The 21,129-nt window shown below is 42.0% G+C and overlaps 1 pseudogene; it reads left to right on the top strand.

The window, feature by feature from the left end:
• The window catches only part of LOC139023826 (piggyBac transposable element-derived protein 4-like), a 350,862-nt pseudogene that overhangs the window by 47,403 nt on the left and 282,330 nt on the right, over positions 1-21,129 (top strand).

Genomic DNA, 21,129 nt, shown 5'->3' with positions numbered 1-21,129 from the left:
ATCGGAATGCATGATTTGTCACCAGTCCTTGAAAATATGTGAATAAAACAGTAAATACATTATGCCCCATATATACATACGGTATGCAGTATACAGTAGAAATGACAACATGATATACAGAAAATAATGCACTTACTTTGATAGGAATGCACACGTCCAAAATCGTTATTTGGAAGGAAAACAACAATGAAGACAATACGGGCGCCAGTCAAAACATGTGCCGGGGGAAAAAGTATTGCAAGGCCTGTTCTGACTAGAGATGTGCAATGTCTTCATACTTGATCTGGGGAAACATTGGGAAAGTGCTTGGGCTCTTGACAAGGAGAGAAGTTTGTCAGGCTCTGCGAAATCCTCAAGCAGAAATTGTCCACAACAGTGAAATGGGCTACATTTTTGGTGAATTAATTGTGAGGCGGAACACACCTCTTTTCAGAAGGTTGTTAGAAAATCCAACTTGTTCAAAAATAATTTGAAATTGACAAGTTGAAACAGATAACTAGATAATTAGCAGGCAGCATGCCTTGGTTTGAGGGCAGTGCAGGTTAACTGTCCTGTTGCGTAACAATCACATTTTGGAACAGTGCATAAAAAAAACTCATGCTGGGGCAACCATTAGAGACATTTGGAACTTACAATTAAAAGTTTAACACAGACTGGTTCTGCATCAGTGTACTCCTGGGGCCTGCCTCATTTATCAATCATGCGTAGGCAGAAATCTGTGCGTAAACCATGCAAAGTGTGACATTTATCAATATGAACGTTTACATATTTACATACAGCCATGACCATGGGTATGCACAGTGCCAAGTGATGGAATAAGGGAACTGCTTTTGAATCGTAGAATGGGGAAAATATATGTTAAAAACGTTTAAAATTGTGAGAGTAATCATTAAAAAGGGCTTTATTTCATTGTATTTCCATTGTGAAATCATTAAACATATCTTGACATCCTAGAGCCTATACTTTGACCACATCAGTGCATTTGTTAGGATAATAACCTATATAAAGCAGTTCAATTAGAGGTAGGCCTACATGTGAAACTGAAACCATTGTTGAAATACTATAAAAGAACGAGATCTTCAGAAATCGAATGAGAGATAGCTGAGATTCGCAGAGAGCTTGTTTTTAGAGAAATGCTTTTTCTGCACATTGGCTCATCAGATATAGTTTCCCAAAACAAATCATATAGAATATTTGCAGGGTTTTAAGACCTACTTTAAAAAGGCATTCCGGTACACATCCAACTGCAATCTACCGTTGGGTTTTTGGCCACAGGCACTTTTCAGTGGGAGCTTACTGATCGACATCAAACAGCCACAGATGAGCCAGTGTTCTGGATGCAATCATCAGCAAAACTAACAATAACACATCAAATGTCAATACACCATCGCACAACAGGTTGAAGTCAAGAGGGGTTTCTTTGCCATGATGCCATCAATGGGTTCCCAAATAAGAATGGAGCAATAGACGGCACCCACCACATCTCCATAAAATCACCATCCCAAAACGATTTAAACTATGTGAACAGAAAAGGCTTCCACTCTTTATGTGCAGGTGATTGGTTATGTCATTTGCAAAAGACGCTGCTGAATGTGGTGACACGGTGGACAGGTGGAAAGCACAACTTCTTTATTCTGCAGAATAGCAATGTTGGCCTACAGGACTGAGCTGTTGAGGATGGATGGCTTATTAGTGTAGCCTACTCATTTGAAGTATATTTGCTATTGCTAAAGTATGGAACGCCATTTGGGTCTTTGCGCGTCAAAAAGATAGTTCTATTTGACGTGTCAAATAAGCTTGTTGACCAATCAGGTTATGGATATGACTGGATTTCACATAATAATATAACACATTCATTACTTTTTACGTAGTTATTACACATTGATTACACTATCACTATCACTAATTTCATTTGTCACAGCAATTCACCGGTACGCATGCTATGATATTGATTCAATTTTGTGTCACGCACCTGCCGCTGCCACACAAGCTCAGACACACTTCCACAAGCTCTGGGTCAGTGCTGGTCATAAAAAAAGTTAGCTAGCTGATGGATGTCACCAAGGTTTTTCTCTAAGAACATAGCAAAATGACATCTGTTTCAGTAACTATAGTTAGCTAGCTAACTATCTAGCAAGGTGTTATCATCTTAAACACCCCTAATTTATAAGACAGTTGTTAATTGATAAATTATGTTTGGACCCCCCTATGTGAAGCTAGCCACAATAAGGATTAGCCACAATAGTGGAATTTGAGGTTCACCTTCAAAATAAAAGTATCTAATTGAAAGTGATGCAAATGAATACAAATAGTGGAATTATGCTATTATGGAATAGATCATGTGTAACCACTGTGAAATGAGCCACGTTTATTATACCGGTCAACCTACTATGTGCATTGAACACTATTCAGGAGGAAAAACAATACAACGTGAATGTTTTGGAGTCTGATAACTCTGAGGAGGACATTGGGGGAAAAAAAGCACTTGGGTACTGAGTAGACTGATCCCCCATTTAATTGATCCCCAATCCTTAAACAGTTTGGAAAATTCCAGAAAATGATGTCATGGCTTAAAAAGCTTCTGATAGGCTAATTTACATAATTTGAGTCAATTGGAGGTGTACCTGTGGATGTATTTCAAGGCTTACCTTCAAACTCAGTGCCTCTTTGCTTGACATAGTGGGAAAATCTAAAGAAATCAGCCAAGACCTCAGAAAAAAAATTGTAGACCTCCAAGTCTGGTTCATCCTTGGGAGCAATTTCCAAATGCCTGAAGGTACAACGTTCATCTGTACAAACAATAGTACGCAAGTATAAACACCATGAGACCACGCAGCCGTCATACCGCTCAGGAAGGAGACGCCTTCTGTCTCCTGGAGATAAGCGTACTTTGGTGCGAAAAGTGCAAATCTATCCCAGAACAACAACAAAGGACATTGTGAAGATGCTTTAGGAAACAGGTACAAAGTATCTATATCCACAGTAAAACGAGTTCTATATCGACATAACCTGAAAGGCCGCCGTGCAAGGAAGAAGCCACTGCTCCAAAATCGCAATAAAAAAGCCAGACTACCGTTTGCAACTGCACATGGGGACAAAGATCGTAGTTTTTGGAGAAATGTCCTCTGGTCTGATGAAACAAAAATAAAACTGTTTGGCCATAATGACCATCGTTATGTTTGAAGGAAAAAGGGGGAGGCTTGCAAGCCGAAGAACCATCCCAAACGTTAGGCATGGGGGTGGCAGCATCATGTTTTGGCGGTGCTTTGCTGCAGGAGGGACTGGTGCACTTCACAAAATAGATGGCATCATGAGGTAGGAAAATTGTGTGAATATATTGCAGCAACATCTCAAGACATCAGTCAGGAAGTTAAAGCTTGGTTGCAAATGGGTCTTCCAAATGGAAAATGACCCCAAGCATACTTCCAAAGTTGTGGCAAAATGGCTTAAGGACAACAAAGTCAAGGTATTGGAGTGGCCATCACAAAGCCCTGACCTCAATCTTATCGACAATTTGTGGGCAGAACTGAATAAGCATGTGCGAGCAAGGAGGCCTACAAACATGACTCAGTTACACCAGCTCTATCAGGAGGAATGGGCCAAAATTCACCCATCTTAATGTGGGAAGCTTGTGGAAGGCTACCTGAAACGTTTGACCCAAGTTAAACAATTTAAAGCCAATGCTACCAAATATTAATTGAGTGTATGTAAACTTCTGACCGATTGGGAATGTGATGAAAGAAATACAAGCTGAAATAAATAATTTGTTCTATTATTATTCTGACATTTCAAATTCTTAAAATTAAGTGGTGATCCTAACTGACCTAAGACAGGGAATTTTTACTAGGATTAAATGTCAGGAATTGTGAAAAACTGTGTTTAAATGTATTTGACTAAGGTGTATGTAAACTTCCGACTTCAACTGTACATTTTACACTAGATATCTTTTGTTTGTTTTTAGTCCCATCCTTTAGCTACCCTCAACCCCTCCCATCAATCTCAGAACACCTTCAGTTTTGATTTCTATTTGCCTTATATTTTTCAACTGTGCTGTGATGGTTCACAAAATGTCTGAAACTTTCTATTCTAATAGTTTCTACATATTGTAAATTCAAGATACCATTTGTTATTGTACTATTGATCTATTGTGTCATGCCCTGATATGTCCTTGTACTTGTCTCCACCACCCCTAAGGGTCGCCCATCTTCCCCACTTATCATCTGGGTATTTATACCTGAGTTTTCTGTCTGTCTGTTGCGTGTTATTCTCTTTTTTTTTTTAAAGTCTACCAGCGTTTTGTGTCTCAGCTCCTGCTTTTTCCTGTTTCTCTTTTCCTGTACTCCTGTTTTTTTCCCCCCTTGCCTGTCCTGGCCCTGTACACGTTCGCCTGACCACTCTGCCTGTCCCTGACCCTGAGCCTTCCTGCCGTCTGGTACCTTTGCTCCACCTCTCGATTACCGACCTCTGCCTGACCTGACCCTGAGCCTGCCAGCCTTGACCTGCCGTTTGCCTGCCCCCGTTGTTACTTTAAACATTGTTACTTCACAGTCTGCACTTGGGTCTTACCTTGATTCCATATATATTGGCTATAACTTTTCAAATCACCAAGCAGTGCAATTTGCAGAGTTAGCTCCAGCCATTCCTGAACCTCGACCAAAAACAAGCTAAATATCGACAGTACCAAAACAAATGATCTAATGATTCTGTCGCTGTCACAGCGAAATCTGCTGCAATGGGATGGTTGTATCTCCATACATTGGTTGCAAGAATTGTGTAAAATAATTTTAATTTAAAAACTCTACGTTTTGAACCCGGTGTTGTTTTGTGTGTCACACCCTGATCTGTTTCACCTGTTATTGTCTCCACCCCCTCCCAGGTATCGCTTATTTTCCCCAGTGTATTTATCCCTGTGTTTCCTGTCTTTCTGTGCCAGTTCGTCTTGTATGTTAGTCAAGTCAACCAGCGTGTTTTTCCCGTACTCCTTTTGATATTCTATATTTGATATATTGATAATCTTCACGGTTTTGACCCCTGCCTGACTCTGGACTACTTTCCCGCCTGCCTGATCATCCTGCTTGCCCTAACATTGATTCTGCCTGCCCTTAAGTACCTTTTGGACTCTGAACTGGTTTTGGCCCTTTTGCCTGTCCATGACCATTCTCTTGCCTTACCATATTGGATTAATAAATACAGTAAGACTCCAACCATCTGCCTCCTGTGTCTGCATCTGGGTCTCACCTTGTGTCATGACATTGTGTATCGGTTCACAAACCATGTGCCATGGAATCAGTACATCAAAAATCTCTTCCAAAATATTTTGCAATTTGTATGGCTCAGCTGTCCATTTTTCTTTAATTATGGTCTTTAATGCCGGGCCAAACATCTTAGTTCGATGTCAAATTGCCCGACTAAGCAAAATGTACGTCTTCTGCAAAAACATTAAATCAAGAATTTTGAAATTTAATTAATTTTAGATTCATTCAGACTTTTTTGAGGAAGTTTATACTGGTTGTTGCTATGGCCTCTCAAAAGGTATTTTAGGGGAGTTTGCGAGGCACAGACTTTTGCTCCACCTACCCGAGAACTGCTAAGAGCAAACCGAACCTAGTATGTGGGTGCCATTAGGAACTGCACACACATTGGAGAGGTATGTGGCCACTTTGAGACACCATTTAATCCTCTCACACAAACCTTTGTCATTTTTTTGTGTTATGTTGCACCTGCCCCACTTTTTCCAAGGATATTTTTATCATGTTGCTAAATGTATCCAGAGTATTTTCTGATTTTGTAATCATCAAATATGGTGAAAAGTACAGTACATGTAAAATGCACAAACTCAACTGTGTAATGTTCGGATTCATTCTTGTCAGGTGAATTGTTTTATTCTCAACTTTGGCCTAATTATGGGAAAATTATCTCCAAACTATTCCCTTTCTATTTCTACCATGCTTATGTGTATGCTTTTCATATTCATTCTGTAAAAAAAAAATCCATATATAGGCCATTTCCCATGAGTGTAAAGGGTTAAAGGCACGCTGCAACTATTTCAATGGAACTGTTTTGAACTACAAAGTAAAATGTTTAAATGTGTAAATGTTACTTTTTCAAAACGTWTAAGGGTAAAYATATGAGTGGTCCATCCATTGTTTTTMAGTMAGTGTAGATGTCAACAAATGGAAAGCCATATTCCCAAAATMAACTTATTGGACAATACCAAAGGTACCAGACCAAATGTGTTCTTTAGAGGGAATATAAGAKTCATATAAAMATAGCTGTCTCRCAATAAAAAATGAGTTRTCTGAACATGATGGTATCATGTCAGAAATGATCCTCAACGTCAATATGAAGCGGGGAATCACATCATGTCATGTTGTCTTAAACAATGYAAGGTGTTGCTCTATAACAAAGCCGAGCYTGGAACACATACAGTATACCTAAAKCCAAATTGAAATTGATATAAAAAAGGTCCCTAGCTCTACCAAATTGAAAATGCATTGCAGAATAGTATCCTGCATAGCCCTCCATTCTGACTATCATTCAGTTMCAGGCAGAGAMAGATCATATAGATATGATAAGAATGAAGAGTGCGGGTCACCGGCAAGATTACTGCCTCAGAGTTGACAGCTAAACATCTGAGAGATTCAGAAAGATTAAATAGGATAGAGGTGATAGAGGTTGCCCCACAGATCGACAACTTCTACCTCTCCCCTGACCTCTCATCTCAGACAGAATCATAAAGCCTTACATCCCTCCCAAAAATCTTTACCACCTTTACCCCTTTCACCATTACCCTCAACTCACTCAGACATTTGAACCCCTCTAACCCAATCAAAACAGTTTGCCCTTTTGTATCTCAACTCACTCAAAACATCTATCACGTCAACACTTCCTGAAGAATTATGTCCATAAATTCCTCAATAGTTTGCACCCTTCTCACTTAAATCCTTCAACCCATCTATCCTTTACAAACCTCTAACCCTGTTATATCTCAACCATTACAGCAAGTCCTTCAAATCCTTCAATCCCATCTACAGCTACTGGAAACTTTTGCCGTTCACTCTGACCGATCTCCTACACCAATCCACTCAACCTTCGACTGGACATCTCCATCCCAAGCCACAACTCGCTCTCCCTTCTGTCTTCTTTCTTCCCTAACCCTATCACCCTTTCACTCCCACCTTCATTCCAAATACCGCCCTCCCCATAACCCTTCTTCCCCATCTTTAACCTTCTCCGTGTCTATGGCAATCAATCTTCTCTTTCCTTCACCCTTACATTTTTGTCATTTAGCAGACACTCTTATCCAGAGCGACTTACAGTAGTCTGTGCATAATTGTCAATTATCAATTGCCGAATTCATCTGCCTTTCCAGACGTTTGGGAGATGGGACTCTTGAATCAGCCATTGAGGACTTGTGGCTTTGTCCTTCTCCTGGACTGGCTACCTGCCAGGGTTTGAGAGCCCAGTCTACCCTACATTTTTCCGTAACCCTGGGTGGGGCCCTAACCGAGTGCTATCAGGCAGAGCCAGCTGAGCACTAGACTTACTTGGGGCAGGGGCGTTGCTCCCTGAGGTAGTATGCAAAGCAGAGAAAATTGAAGCTAAGCAGAGCAAAGCCAGCATGGCATAGCAAAGCAGTATGCTTCCTTCCATCTTTCAGCTTGCTCCAACCATCACACCCTTCAATCAACATCGACCAACCCCTCTAAGTCCTTCTAACCCAACACACTCTGGACCATAGGCTAATGAGGATTAACCCTCATACTACTAACATATTGTACATGCATGGATGACCAACAGGGGTCATTTTAACCCCCAAAAATAAAAAAATATAATCTTTACTTTAAATAATGTTATCTGAAATAAAAAAGTACCAAAACAGTGTTATTTTTGCAGAATGACAGTTCATTTGTATCTTCAAAAAGCCTTCCCAAATCCTCAAAATCACTTCAAACCAAATGGTATAGCAACCCAAATACCATAACAAGTTGGACATAAAGAACATTGGAGAATCTGATATTTGATGTGACAATCTCGATGGTTGTACAGTCGTCTCAAATAAAACTGAAGGACCTTTGCTTTACTGTGGACACTGCTCTCTCTTTCGACTAACATATAGCAAATATTTCAGCTTTTTCCATCTTCGTAACATTGAAAAAATCGGAAACGTTTTGTCTAACAATAACGCAGAAAAGTTACTCCATGCTTTTGCCTCTTCAAGATTATACTACCTCAATGCTTTACTCCTGGTAAAAACACAAAATAAACTTCTGCTAGTGCTAAATATGGCTGCTAGAATCTAAATTATATCATGTTACTTCAGTGCTACAGTGGCTTCCTGTTAAGGCTATGGCTGATATAAAAGTTTTACTGTTAACCTACAAAGCATTACATGGACTTGCTCCTGCCTATCTCTCCGATTTGGTCCTGGCGCAGATGCCTACACATACGCTATGGTCACAAGACGCAGGCCTGCTTATTGTTCCTATAATTTCAAAGAAAACAGCTGAAGGCAGGACTTCCTTCTATAGATCTAAATTTTTATGGAATGGTCATTTGAATTTTACCCCCTTTTTCTCCTCAATTACGTGATATCCAATTGCGATCCAATTACGATCTTGTCTCATCACTGCAACTCCCCAACGGGCGAAGGGCGAGCCATGCGTTCTCCATAATATGACCCGCCTAGCCACGCTGCTTCTTAACACCCGCTCGCTTAACCCGGAAGCCAGCCGCACCAATGTGTCAGAGGAAACACAGTTCAACTGATGACTACAGTCAGCTTGCAGGCACCCGTCCCACCACAGGGAGTCAGTAGAGCGCAATGAGCCAAGTAAAGCCCCTCTACCAAAACCTCCCCTAACCCGGACGACGCTGGGCCATTTGTGCGCCGCCTTATGGGACTCCCATCCATGGCCGGCAAACGTTGAAATCTTTATTGAAGACTCATCTCTTCAGCAGGTCATATGATTGAGTGAAGTCTGGCCCAGAGGTGAAAAGGTGAACGGCAAGGCACTGGAGTGACGAACCTCCCTTGAAGTTTTTTGCCTGGCCGGCTCAACTCTCTCCACTGGGATTCTCTGCCTCTGACCTTATAACGGGGGCAATATCACTGGCTTGATATTGCTCTCCCATGCTCTCCCCCTAGGAGGGGTGCATCATGTTTTGCCAGGCTTTTTTGGGCCCCTTCGGGCTTGTGTGGTGGGGGAGATCTTTGTGGGCTATACTCCGCCTTGTCTCAGGGTAGTAAGTTAGTGGTATGTTGATATCCCTCTGGTGGTGTGGGAGCTGTGCTTTGGCAAAGTGTGTGGGGTTATATCCTGCCTGGTTGGCCATGTCTGGGGGTATCGTGCCCCCTCTCTCACCTCCCAGAGCTCCTGAGCCCTAGGACCATGCCTCAGGACTACCTGGCCTGACAACTCCTGGCTGTCCCCGTCCCCAGTCCACCTGGTCATGCTGCTGATCTAGTTTCTGCTGTTCTGCCTGTGGCTATGGAAACCTGATCTGTTCACCGGATGTGCTACTTCATCGTGCTGCTGATCCAGTTCCGCTGTTCTGCCTGTGGCTATGGAACCCTGACCTGTTCACAGGACCTGCTAACACTTGCTGTCTTGACCTCTAAATGCTTGGCTATGAAACGCCAACTGACATTTACTCCTGAGGGGCTGACCTGTTGCACCCTCTCTAACCACTGGAATTAGTATTTGAGCCTGGTAGTCATCTGGAAGGTTTGAACATCTGGAAGAACTATCTAGCCTTAATGGCCATATACTCTTATAATCTCCGCTGCTACAGCCAGAAGAGGACTGGTACAGCCAGAAGAGTACAGCCACCCTTCAGAGCCTGGTTCCTCTCTAGGTTTCTTCCTAAGTTCCTGCCTTTCTAGGGAGATTTTACTAGCTCCCGTGCTTCTACATCTGCAGTGCTTGCTGTTTGGGGTTTTAAGGTTTCTGTATAAGCACTTTGTAACCTGCTGATGTACAGTAAAAAGTTTTTTTTTAATACATTTGATTGACATAGTGATTCCCAGAACTGTCTTCTTCTAGCCTAGATGATGTGTTTATCTTTTTTAAATGCAATCTTTCTTGTCTGTATATTTAGGCTACAGTAAGTGAGAAACAGTAGTGATATAGATGACGTTGGCAGTGTGGGTGTAGAATCAGTCTTGTTTTTTGGAGACCATGGAGTTTTCCTACGTCGAACCCCAAAGCTATAATATTTACCTCCCCCAGAAACTGTAGATCTAGCTCCTTTGTTGACTTTCCCTCTTTGGTTAATCAGCTATAAAGCTTTCCTTACACTATTTTATCTATTCTCTCCTTCCTTCTTTCTTCCGTTCTTCTTTCTTTCTTCATTCCATTGCCTTACTCTCCTTTTTCTTCTTTCCTTCTTTCTTCCCTTCTGTCTTTATTTTTTCTCCATACCATGCCCTTTAGATGTGCAGGAGAGGTCAGAGAGGAGGCAGTACTCATGGCTACAACTAGTTCTCTCCAACATATAAAGGAAGGATGAAGGGGATGGAGTTGGTAACAAAGACGAGGAATGATGGTGTATTTCTGTTTGTCTCACCGCGCAATCAATGATGGGTAGTAATTGGTAAACAAAAAAGATTGCCTCACGCATGCACACAAACCCCAAGCTAAGAAACATTTATTTAACTTGGCAAGTCAGTTAAGAACAAATTCTTATTTACAATGACGGCCTACCTCGGCCAAACCTGGATGAGGCTGGGCCAATTGTGCGCCGCCCTATGGGGCTCCCAATCACGGCCGAATGTGATACAGCCTGGATTCAAACCAGGGACTGTAGTGACACCTCTTGCACTGAGATGCAGTGCCTTAGACCGCTGCGCCACTCGGGAGCCCCAGTATATTGTTGCAGTATAGAACAATGAAATTGTTTTGAAAACTGATTATAAATTGACTTGGTGGATGGAAATAATGTGAAATGACTGTGTAGTGTATAGTGCACCCTTGATTCATAATTTCTCTTTTGAGATGCTCACAACACACTTGGGAAGTAATTCCAAGAACATGAGCCTGTGCTGGAAAGTATTGGGAAGGAAACCAAAGTCTCATTTGCCACAAGTTAAAACTTGTTAATGGCTTTGTTTAAATTCAACAAAAATACAATATTCACAGAATTAATTATGCAAATGATTAATGGATGCTTTAGAAAGTAATCATTTAATAAAGGATAAATACGCACATTTTCATTTTTTTCTACTCTCACTTACTGTAAATCTTCCATATTTTCTCCAATACTAGATGAAAACGAGCTATGAATGTATCATTTCCAAGCCATAACAAAGTACTGTACAAAACTTCAAGATTCTGGGCAGTTAGTTATACAGTATATAATAATTCAACAAGGATTCATATTCACTTAGGCCCCGATTCCGACCCAATTTAAGCATGCGTAGATGGAACATAATTCCCTTTTTATGCACTTTTCTTTCTATGCATATTCTGACCTTGAACTACTCATTTAGTTGGATATCGAACAAAATACGGTGTGTCTACAGATGCTGTATTCTGACCTTGACTTAATTCCCTAATAATTCCACCACCAAGGTCTAGCTAACCTACTGGTTCATAGTGGAAAAAGCATCTACTTTTTTTTAGATAGAATCAACAGCATTCTCCATGCACTGTCATTTCTAAATGGATAAGAGCTATTGATAAGAGCTAGGTAAATCATTAACCCATTTTGCGAAAAAGATTATCAATACACATAGCAATTGTTTTAGATGATTTTTCCTTACGATCCGTGGAAACGAATGTGAATCCAGCCATATGATAACAAGATGGCACCGATAGACATGGCCGCTCTGTTTCTAGCTCCGAAGCAACTTTGCAGTGTACTATATATTTTTTGTGTGTATTATTTCTCACATTATTAGCCCAGAAGGTTTTTTTGCATACAGCCGGAAATAACTTTTGGATATCAGAGCGGAGGCAACTCACCAGCATTTTGACCAGAAATATGACTTTCCTGAATTAGAACCTTTGTTCGTACCCCTCCAAGGCGATTGAACATCCCAGAGGCTCCTCCAAGATGCCGCCAGCAGAGAAGAGGTATTCGGAGTGGGCTCTTAGTCGGACTCATTAAGGCGTGCACACCATCCACCGCTTCTGAGTATATTACTCACTAATGTTCAGTCCCTAGACAATAAAATAGACGAGGTCATGGCGAGGATCTCCTTCCAGAGAGACATCAGGGACTGTAACATACTCCGTCCATACAACCAGCTGTGTTCTCAGTACATCAGTACAAGAACTCTCCGGGAAGAAGAAACGAGGTGTATGTTTCATGACTAACTACTCATGGTGTGATTGTGGTAACATACAGGAACTCTGGTCAGACCAAATGGAATCCATGTTGGGAATATGGGTAAATACAAACAGTCCAGTTACATCCTCCGTAAGGCAATCAAACAGGCAAAACATCAGTAGAGAGATAAAGTGGAGTCACAATTCAACGGCTCAGACACAAGACGTATATGGCAGGGACACCAGACATGAGCAAGACATTTAAGTGTGATAACCCTCGCAAGGCATCCCTAGCTGCATCATCAGAGCATGTGCAGACCAGCTGGCTGGAGTGTTTACAGACATATTTAATCTCTCCCTATCCCAGTCTGCTATACACACTTGCTTCAAGGTCTCCACCACTGTTCCTGTACCCAAGAAAGTGAAGGTAACTGAACTACATGACTATTGCCCCAGAGCACTCACTTCTGTCATCATGAAGTGCTTTGAGAGGCTAGTTAATGATCATATCACCTCCACCTTACCCGGCACCCTAGACTCACTGCAATTTGCATACCGCCCCAATAGATCCACGGATGATGCAATCGCCATCGCACGGCACACTGCCCTATGCCATCTAGACAAAAGGTATACCTATGTAAGAATGCTGTTCATTGACTACAGCTCAGCCTTCAACACCATAGTACTCTCCAAGCTCATAATTAAGCTTGGGGCCCTGGGTCTCTACCCCGCCCTGTTAAACTGGGTCCTAGACTTCCTGATGGGCCGCCCCCAGATGGTAAAGGAAGGCAACAACACCTCCACTACGCTGATCCTCAACACAGGGGCCCCACAAGGGTGTGTGCTCAGTCCCTTCCTGTACTCCCTGTTCACCAATGACTGCGTAGCCACTCAAAAATCTAACTTAACCTCTCTGGGGCAGGTGGGACGCAATCGTCCCACCGGCCAATAGCCAGGGAAAATACAGCGCGCCAAATTCAAATAAAATGATATAAAAATCCAACTTTCATTAAATCACACATGTAAGATACATGTGAATCCAGTCAACATGTCAGATTTCAAAAAGGCTTTTCGGCCTTTTTGACAGTAACAGTAACAGTAAACAAAGAGAGTAGCATAATTCAACACTGCAAGCACGACACTAAACGCAGAAATAAAATATAAATCATGCCTTACCTTTGACGAAATTCTTTTGTTGGCACTCCAATATGTCCCATAAACATCACAAATGGTCCTTTTGTTCGATTAATTCCGTCGATATATATCCAAAATGTCAATTTATTTGACACGTTTCATACAAAAAAACACAGCTTCCAACTTTCGCCATGTCACTAAAAAATATATCAAAAGTTACATGTAAACTTTACCAAAACATTTCAAACTACTTTTGTAATACAACGTTTGGTATTTTTAAACGTTAATAATCGATCAATTTGAAGACAGGACGATCTGTGTTCAATACAAAAAGAAAACAAACTGACGCAACTTTTTTCGTAACGTGCCTCTCTCAGAAAATGTACTTCATGTGACCCTCATTTACGATAGCCCTACTTCTTCATTACACAAAGGAATAACCTCAACCGATTTCCAAGGACTGGTGACATTCAGTGGAAGCGGTAGGAACTGCAAGCAAGTCCATTAGAAATCTGGTGTCTCTAAGAAACCTCATTAAAAAGACAGTGACATCAAAAAAATAAAAATTCTGAATGGTTTGTTCTCAGGGTTTTGCCTGCTACATAAGTTCTGTTATTCTCACAGACATGATTCAAACAGTTTTTGCAACTTCAGAGTGTTTTCTATCCAAATCTACTAATGATATGCATATCTTATATTCTGGGGATGAGTAGCAGGCAGTTGAATTTTGGCATGCTATTTATCCGAAAGTGAAAATGTTGCCCCCTGCCCACAAGAAGTTAATCATCAAGTTTGCGGACGACACAACAGCGGTAGGCCTGACTATCAACAACAACGAGACAGCCTACAGGGAGGAGGTGGGGTCCAGTCAGAGTGGTGCCAGGAAAATAACCACTCCCTCAACATCAACAAAATGAAGAAGCTGATTGTGGACTTCAGGAGACAGCAGAGGGAGCAAGCCCCCATCCAAATCGACGTGGCCGCAGTGGAGAAGGTAGAAGTTTCAAGTATCTTGGCGTAAACATTACTGTCAATCACAAATGGTCCACCCACACAGACAGTGTGGTGAAGAAGGCATAACAGTGCCTGTTCAAGCTCAAGAGGCTGAAGCAATGTGGTTTTTCCCCTAAGGCCCTCAAAAACCTTTACAGATTCACCATTGAAATCATCCTTTTGGGCTGTATCCCCGCCTGGTACAGCAACTACACCATCCTGCAACACAGTTTGGTGTGGTCTGCCCAACGCATCCCTGGAGGCACACTGCCTGCCCTACAGGACATCTACAGCACCCGGTGTCGCAGGAAAGTCAAAAAGATTATCAAGGACTTCAGCCACCCGAGCAATGGCCTGTTCACCCTGCTATCATCCAGAAGGCAATGTCAGTACAGATGCATCAAAGCTGGAACTGAGAGACTGAAAAACAGCTTCTATCTCAAGGCTATCAGACTGTTAAATAGCCATCACTAGCCGGCCTCCACCCAGTACCCTGCCCTGAATTTAGTTACTGTTTCTAGCCGGCTACCACCCGTTTACTCATCCCTGCACCTTAGAGGCTGCTGCCTCTACAGTGCATTTTGAAAGTATTCAGACCCCTTGTGTTGTGTGTGTATTGATATTCTAGTTTTGTCATTTTAGGGCACCTGTAACCCCCCCCCTTGCTTGCCTACATTGAAATGCTTGGAATGTTCTTCCTGTGTTAAATGTTAATTTCCACTCCCGTCTCATGTCCTGTCCTTATATTAGTTGTATAAGTAATACAGTGTGCTATACAACAAAACTGGCGACGAGGAAAAAACGTTCTCACGTTTGTGCTCATCATCTTCTGTAGAAAGTCTGAGTTAAATTCGTTGGGGTTTTTTCGCTGTAGAAAGACACAAACAAATTGTGGAGTTAGCCAGCTGAGTGATGCTAGCTAGCCTTTGATGTCACGGCAATGAGAGCCTCGAGGGATAGGAAGAGTTTCGCTGCGGGAGAAAGTAAAGTCAGCGAGAGTTAAAAGAAAGAAAAAAAGGGTCTAGGAGTAAGGGACCGTCTGAAAAGTGTGAGAAAGAAAAATAAACCGAAAATGTCTGCATTGATTGGAAATATAGGAACATTTGATGAATCTCTGGAACAATGGAGTTCTTACAGAGAACGTTTTGAGTACTTTGTGTTGGCAAATGGAATTAAAGCAGGGGTCTTTGTGCCAACATTTTTGACTGTTATGGGAGAAAAAATATTCAATCTACTGCGCAGCTTAGTAATGCCTGAAAAACCTGGTGATAAATCATATGATGAAATTGTGGCTACCTTAAGAGGACATTATTCTCCCAAACCACTGATAATCGCAGAGAGATTCCGGTTTCATAAGAGAAATCAATAGGAGGGGGAATCAATCTCACAGTTTGTGGACTGTATTGAAACAGTTATCTGAACACTGTGAATTTGGGCGATCAATGAGTGACACTATAAGTGATAGGTTAGTGTGTGGCATGCGCAGCGAGGCAATTCAGAAACGCCTTTTGACTGAGAGTAACTTAACATTGCAGAGAGCAATAGAAGTGAGTACGTCAATGGAAATGGCAAATAAATACGCACAACAGCTAAGTGCATCGACCAAAGTGCATAAGGTGTCTACGGAGTTAAAAAACAAGGCAGGAGGTGGGAAGCCATGCTATCACTGTGGGAAACCAAGTCATCAAGCAGAGGAGTGTTGGTGCAAAGACTTAGACTGCAGAAGTTGTGGGAAAAAGGGTCACATCGAACGTGCATGTAAAAACAAAAAGACACAATCAAACAAAAGTACTGAAAAAAGGAAAAGCGACTTCAGGAAGTACAAAAAGAAAGTGCATAAAATGGAGCACACAGAGGATGAACAAAGTGATACCCTGTCTGAAGGGGAAGAATCTTTGCATGTTATGTCAATTTCAGACAATGGATACGGGTACTGGGTGACCGCTACTGGATGGAAACGCAGTACGGATGCAAGTGGACACTGGAGCAGCCATATCTTTGCTGTCTGAGGCTGTATACAAGGAGAAACTACATCACCTTACACTACAGCCCACAAAGATGACGCTGAATACATACACCTGTGAGATTGTTCCAGTGAGGGGAAATGTGATTGTTACGGTGGAGCTCAACAAACAGAAGGTAAAGCTACAACTCTACATTGTGAAAGGCAACCATCCAGCATTGCTAGGATGCACATGGCTGGAGAAGATCAAACTAAACTGGCAGGAAATTCACATGGTTGCAAAAGAGGYCACAAACCTACKAGGGATATTGAGGAAACACGCGGATGTGTTCAAAGGAGACCTTGGCAGTATGAAGGACATAACAGTTAAACTGACCGTGAAACCAGACAGCAAGCCAAAATGCTTCAAAGCTAGACCTGTCCCCTACGCGATAAAACCAAAAGTTGAAATTGTGCTAAACAGACTGGTCGAGAGTGGAGTATTGGATCGAGTGAATGTTAGTGAATGGGCTACATCCGTTGTTCCAGTCATAAAAAAAGATGGATCACTCAGACTCTGTGGTGATTTCAAAGTCACCATTAACCCAGTCTTGACTGCTGAAAAATATCCACTACCCCTCATTGACGACCTCTTTTCTGGTTTAGCTGGAGGGCAACAATTCAGTAAGATAGACTTGTCAGGCCTATCTACAGATGCATGTGGACCAAGTGTCACAAGAACTGTTGACCATAGTGACTCACGAAGGACTGTACAGGTACCGGAGGCTTCCATTTGGAATCACCTCAGCTCCGGCCTTGTTTCAGAGAGCTATGGACCAGATAGTGAGCGGGCTCACTGGGGTCCAATTTTAACTCAATGATCTACTCATCACCGGCAAAGACGAGCAGGAGCACCTGAGAAACCTGAACGCTACACTACAGAGATTGGGAGAGTATGGTTTGAGGGTCCGGAAGGTTGAGTACCTGGGCCACATCATCTACAGTTCGGGTCTCCACAAGGCGCCATTGAAGGTGAAGGCCGTTGCGGAAGCTCCATCCCCAAAGAATGTGAGTCAGCTGAGATCAATCTTAGGACTACTGACACACTACGCAAAGTTTGTGCCAAACCTAGCTCTCCCACAGCTCGCATTGATGTGCCATCCTGGATGAGCTGCACTACCTGAGCCACTTGTGTGGGTTGTAGACTCCGTCTCATGCTACCACTAGAGTGAAAGCACCGCCAGCATTCAAAAGTGACCAAAACATCAGCCAGGAAGCATAGGAACTGAGAAGTGGTCTGTGGTCACCACCTGCAGAACCACTCCTTTATTGGGGGTGTCTTGCTAATTGCCTATCATTTCCACCTTTTGTCTATTCCATTTGCACAACAGCATGTGAAATTTATTGTCAATCAGTGTTGCTTCCTAAGTGGACAGTTTGATTTCACAGAAGTGTGATTGACTTGGAGGTACATTGTGTTGTTTAAGTGTTCCCTTTATTTTTTTGAGCAGTGTATATATATACTGTACATACTCTGGACTCCGACATTGCGCGTCCTAGTAAGTCTACATTTCTTAATTTGATTATTTTACTTTTAGATTTGTGTGTATTGTTGTGTATTGTTAGATATTACTGCACTGTTGGAGCTAGGTACCCAATAATGTTGCTACACCATTAATAACATTTTCTAAATATGTGTATGCGACCAATAACCTTTGATATGGACGCAAACTGAAAATCATATCAATGTTGCATGTTTTGCGGCCCCTTTTCCACAGTGATTTAGGCTATATATAGCTGTGCCTTTAATTCCGAATTTTGTGTGCCCTCATAATTTGCATGAATGACATTTTGACACCAAAGCGACAGGCTTATGTAGTGCTGAACCTGGCGAGTTGATGCATGTGCTTTAGAATGTGTTTTGAATTTAGCCAATGTTCTGTGTTTTTTGTCAATTTATTTTGCAATTTGTATCATGTTAAATATTAGCCACTATCGGGAGCCACCGTCAGTAATACCCACATACATTTATAACTGTCACTTTAGTGTTCGTTTTCTTCAATTTGTATCTTACATTTTGCATAATTTCCTTCCGTTAACCTTCCTTTCCTCTGTCACATCTGTGTAAGTTTTTCCTGAGGGTCGCTAGTACTAGTGGATCATATTAGGCTAATGTTGTGCAATAATTTGGGACATCTAGCCTATTTCGTTGTCATACAGTTCCATGATTCATGCGATTTAGGCTAGATTTATAGGACAATTGTTCAACCCCTGTTGTACACTTTTTTCTACCTTCCAATATTTCATGGATTGAACTTGAAATTGACAACTTCCAGGATGAATCAAACTGTATTTTTTATCAATCAATATATTTTGTGTATAAAGGCTCTCCAAACCCGTTTATTTTAATTGTTATGATTCATACATACTTTCCTAACCCTACAATTTGCCTAAATAATCCAACAAGGTCAGAGTATTTTTAAATCTAGAAGTTGGTGCTGAAATGGACAAAGATGGCATTCTTTCATTGAGCCATATATTCTGAACCAGTTCTCCTGATGTATTCTATTGAATATGTTCTACAAAATTCATATTTAAAGGGATGGCTTATGATATATTTATTGAAAACCCTATTGAATGAAAACTCTACGAGAAAATCTGTCGCCCAGTAAGTGGGAGGGTTTGCAACTGTTGAATTAAATATATTCAGAGAGCGCAAGGTAGCCACACCTGCCAGCCATACCAAATACTGAGAAGTGAGTAGGAAAGGCGCGCATAGGAAAGGCGTAAATTCTTAAGTCAGAATCGGCCTCTTAGTTTCTCCCACACGGACCACTATGTGTCCCCTTCTTGCTTTTAATTCCTCCAAAAACATGTATTTCACTGACAGTTGAAACCCCATTATCATCCTGCATCCCGCAACGAGCAGGTTTGAGTAACATGGCGAAGAAGAAGGCTTGTCAAAATATGAAAACCCCTTGCACTGGTGATGGCAAGAGTAAAAAACACTCTGAGGAGACCCAGTGACAGAATTGAGGATTGGGGACCGCTCTGTCGGGAGGGCTGCAAGACAAGGAGACACTTCCAGTGTCTGGCAGACAGAGCCTAAGGCAGAGGAGGCGTCCAATGCCCTCAGGAAAACACCCAGAGAGAGAGAGACAGAGAGGGAGGGGCCTCTTGCCACTGCACACAATGCTAGCTGGACCCTATCAGGAAGAAGTAATTTGGAGTGTTTGAGAGGAAGTGGTTAGGCGACCCATTCCAACATGAGTCACTCCACAGAGCAAAAATAAATAAATAACATCTTTATAACATGAGGCGGTAAATATTTGACAACGCCTTGTACAATCAAACTTTTATGGTATTGTTTCACTACGGCAGCCATAGTATTATATTGCATTGTCCATCAAGAAGGTTGTTAACTTTGTAAAATATGCTAATGTGGGTTCCAGCTTTGGTACAGTATACTTCCTGCCCATATTTAGGTACCCATACATCCTACTATGTAAGCAGTGTATGTCTGTGGTCTGGTTTGGCTCCAGATACTCTAGGTTATGGAGGGAGGTGACGAGAGGTGAGTCAACACAGGATGTGCATCACTATAGGATCAACACAAATAGCTGCCACAAATAAACACAACCACACACATTTACGTTAGACACTCCCACACTCAACCACCAAGTCACAACACACACCACACACCACACACACACACACCCACACCACACAACACACACACACACACACACACACACACACACACACACCACACACACACACAACACACAAACTCAGATTATTACAAATTGGCTTCTTGGCCCTAATGTTCCTTTCCGTTCATAATTATGTTTCCCTGTCACCAGGCCTGCACATTGCCGGCCCCCTGCTAATGCTGTAAGTGCGCCAAGCAACCCCACGACTGCTGCCTCTGTTCCAGCAGCCAAGGAAATCTGTGTAGCCAATTATTTCCCATAGATCGGCAAGACAATTTGCCTGTATACTTTTTTCTATATAACGCCGAGCTCTTTGTGGGGAATTCAATTCTTATTGAGTCTGATAAAATACGATTTTTGACGTATCCTTGCCTCTTCTTGTTGTGTTTCGTGGTTTTCCTTGACCAAATTGGCCTGCTTCTTGGCTTGCCAACAGAAACATCTGCGTTGACACCTCACTGAAATTAAGTGAATAAACACACACCATTGGTTTGTTGTCGGGTCACTTATTTGTGCTGCACAGCTCAATCTCTGGTGGCCTAGCAGACCAGCTAGCATCGGCTGTAGAGGTGTGTGTGTGTGTTTGTGTGCACTTGGGCCCGAATGCATGTTTGTGTTTGTGCGCTCGTGTCTGTGCACATGTGTGGTTTTAAGTACTAAGGCCAGCAACACCCCATATCCCATTCAGTCACATCAGGGAAATGGGTACATTAAAAGTCAACCAATCCACAAAAATGTACCTTTATTTTTCACAGGAGCCATTCAAGTGCTCTCCACTATATATACACCATCCAAATAGGTCCAGGAGTGGGAGGCATTGGTGAATAATCGCATAGGTCCTGACTCTGTGACTCTGTGTCCTGACACCATCTCGGTCCCTATAGTATATGTGACTGGCTGCTATTTTCTGGGTACAGATGCACATTTACCAGTTAGGTTGCCATGGCTCCCCATTAGGAGGATGTTCTCTGCGTACATTCCGGGAACTGAAGACGTATGAAAGAGGTAAGAGAAAGGGGCTTTGAAAGACAGCTGGAATTGGATCCAGATTATTGTGTTTTTTTATATATACAGT

This window comes from Salvelinus sp. IW2-2015, linkage group LG37 (genome assembly GCF_002910315.2).
Source record: "Salvelinus sp. IW2-2015 linkage group LG37, ASM291031v2, whole genome shotgun sequence".
In the NCBI taxonomy this organism is placed as follows: domain Eukaryota; kingdom Metazoa; phylum Chordata; class Actinopteri; order Salmoniformes; family Salmonidae; genus Salvelinus; species Salvelinus sp. IW2-2015.
The sequence above is the reverse complement of the archived record's forward strand: the minus strand, read 5'-3'. Positions and strand labels throughout refer to the sequence as shown.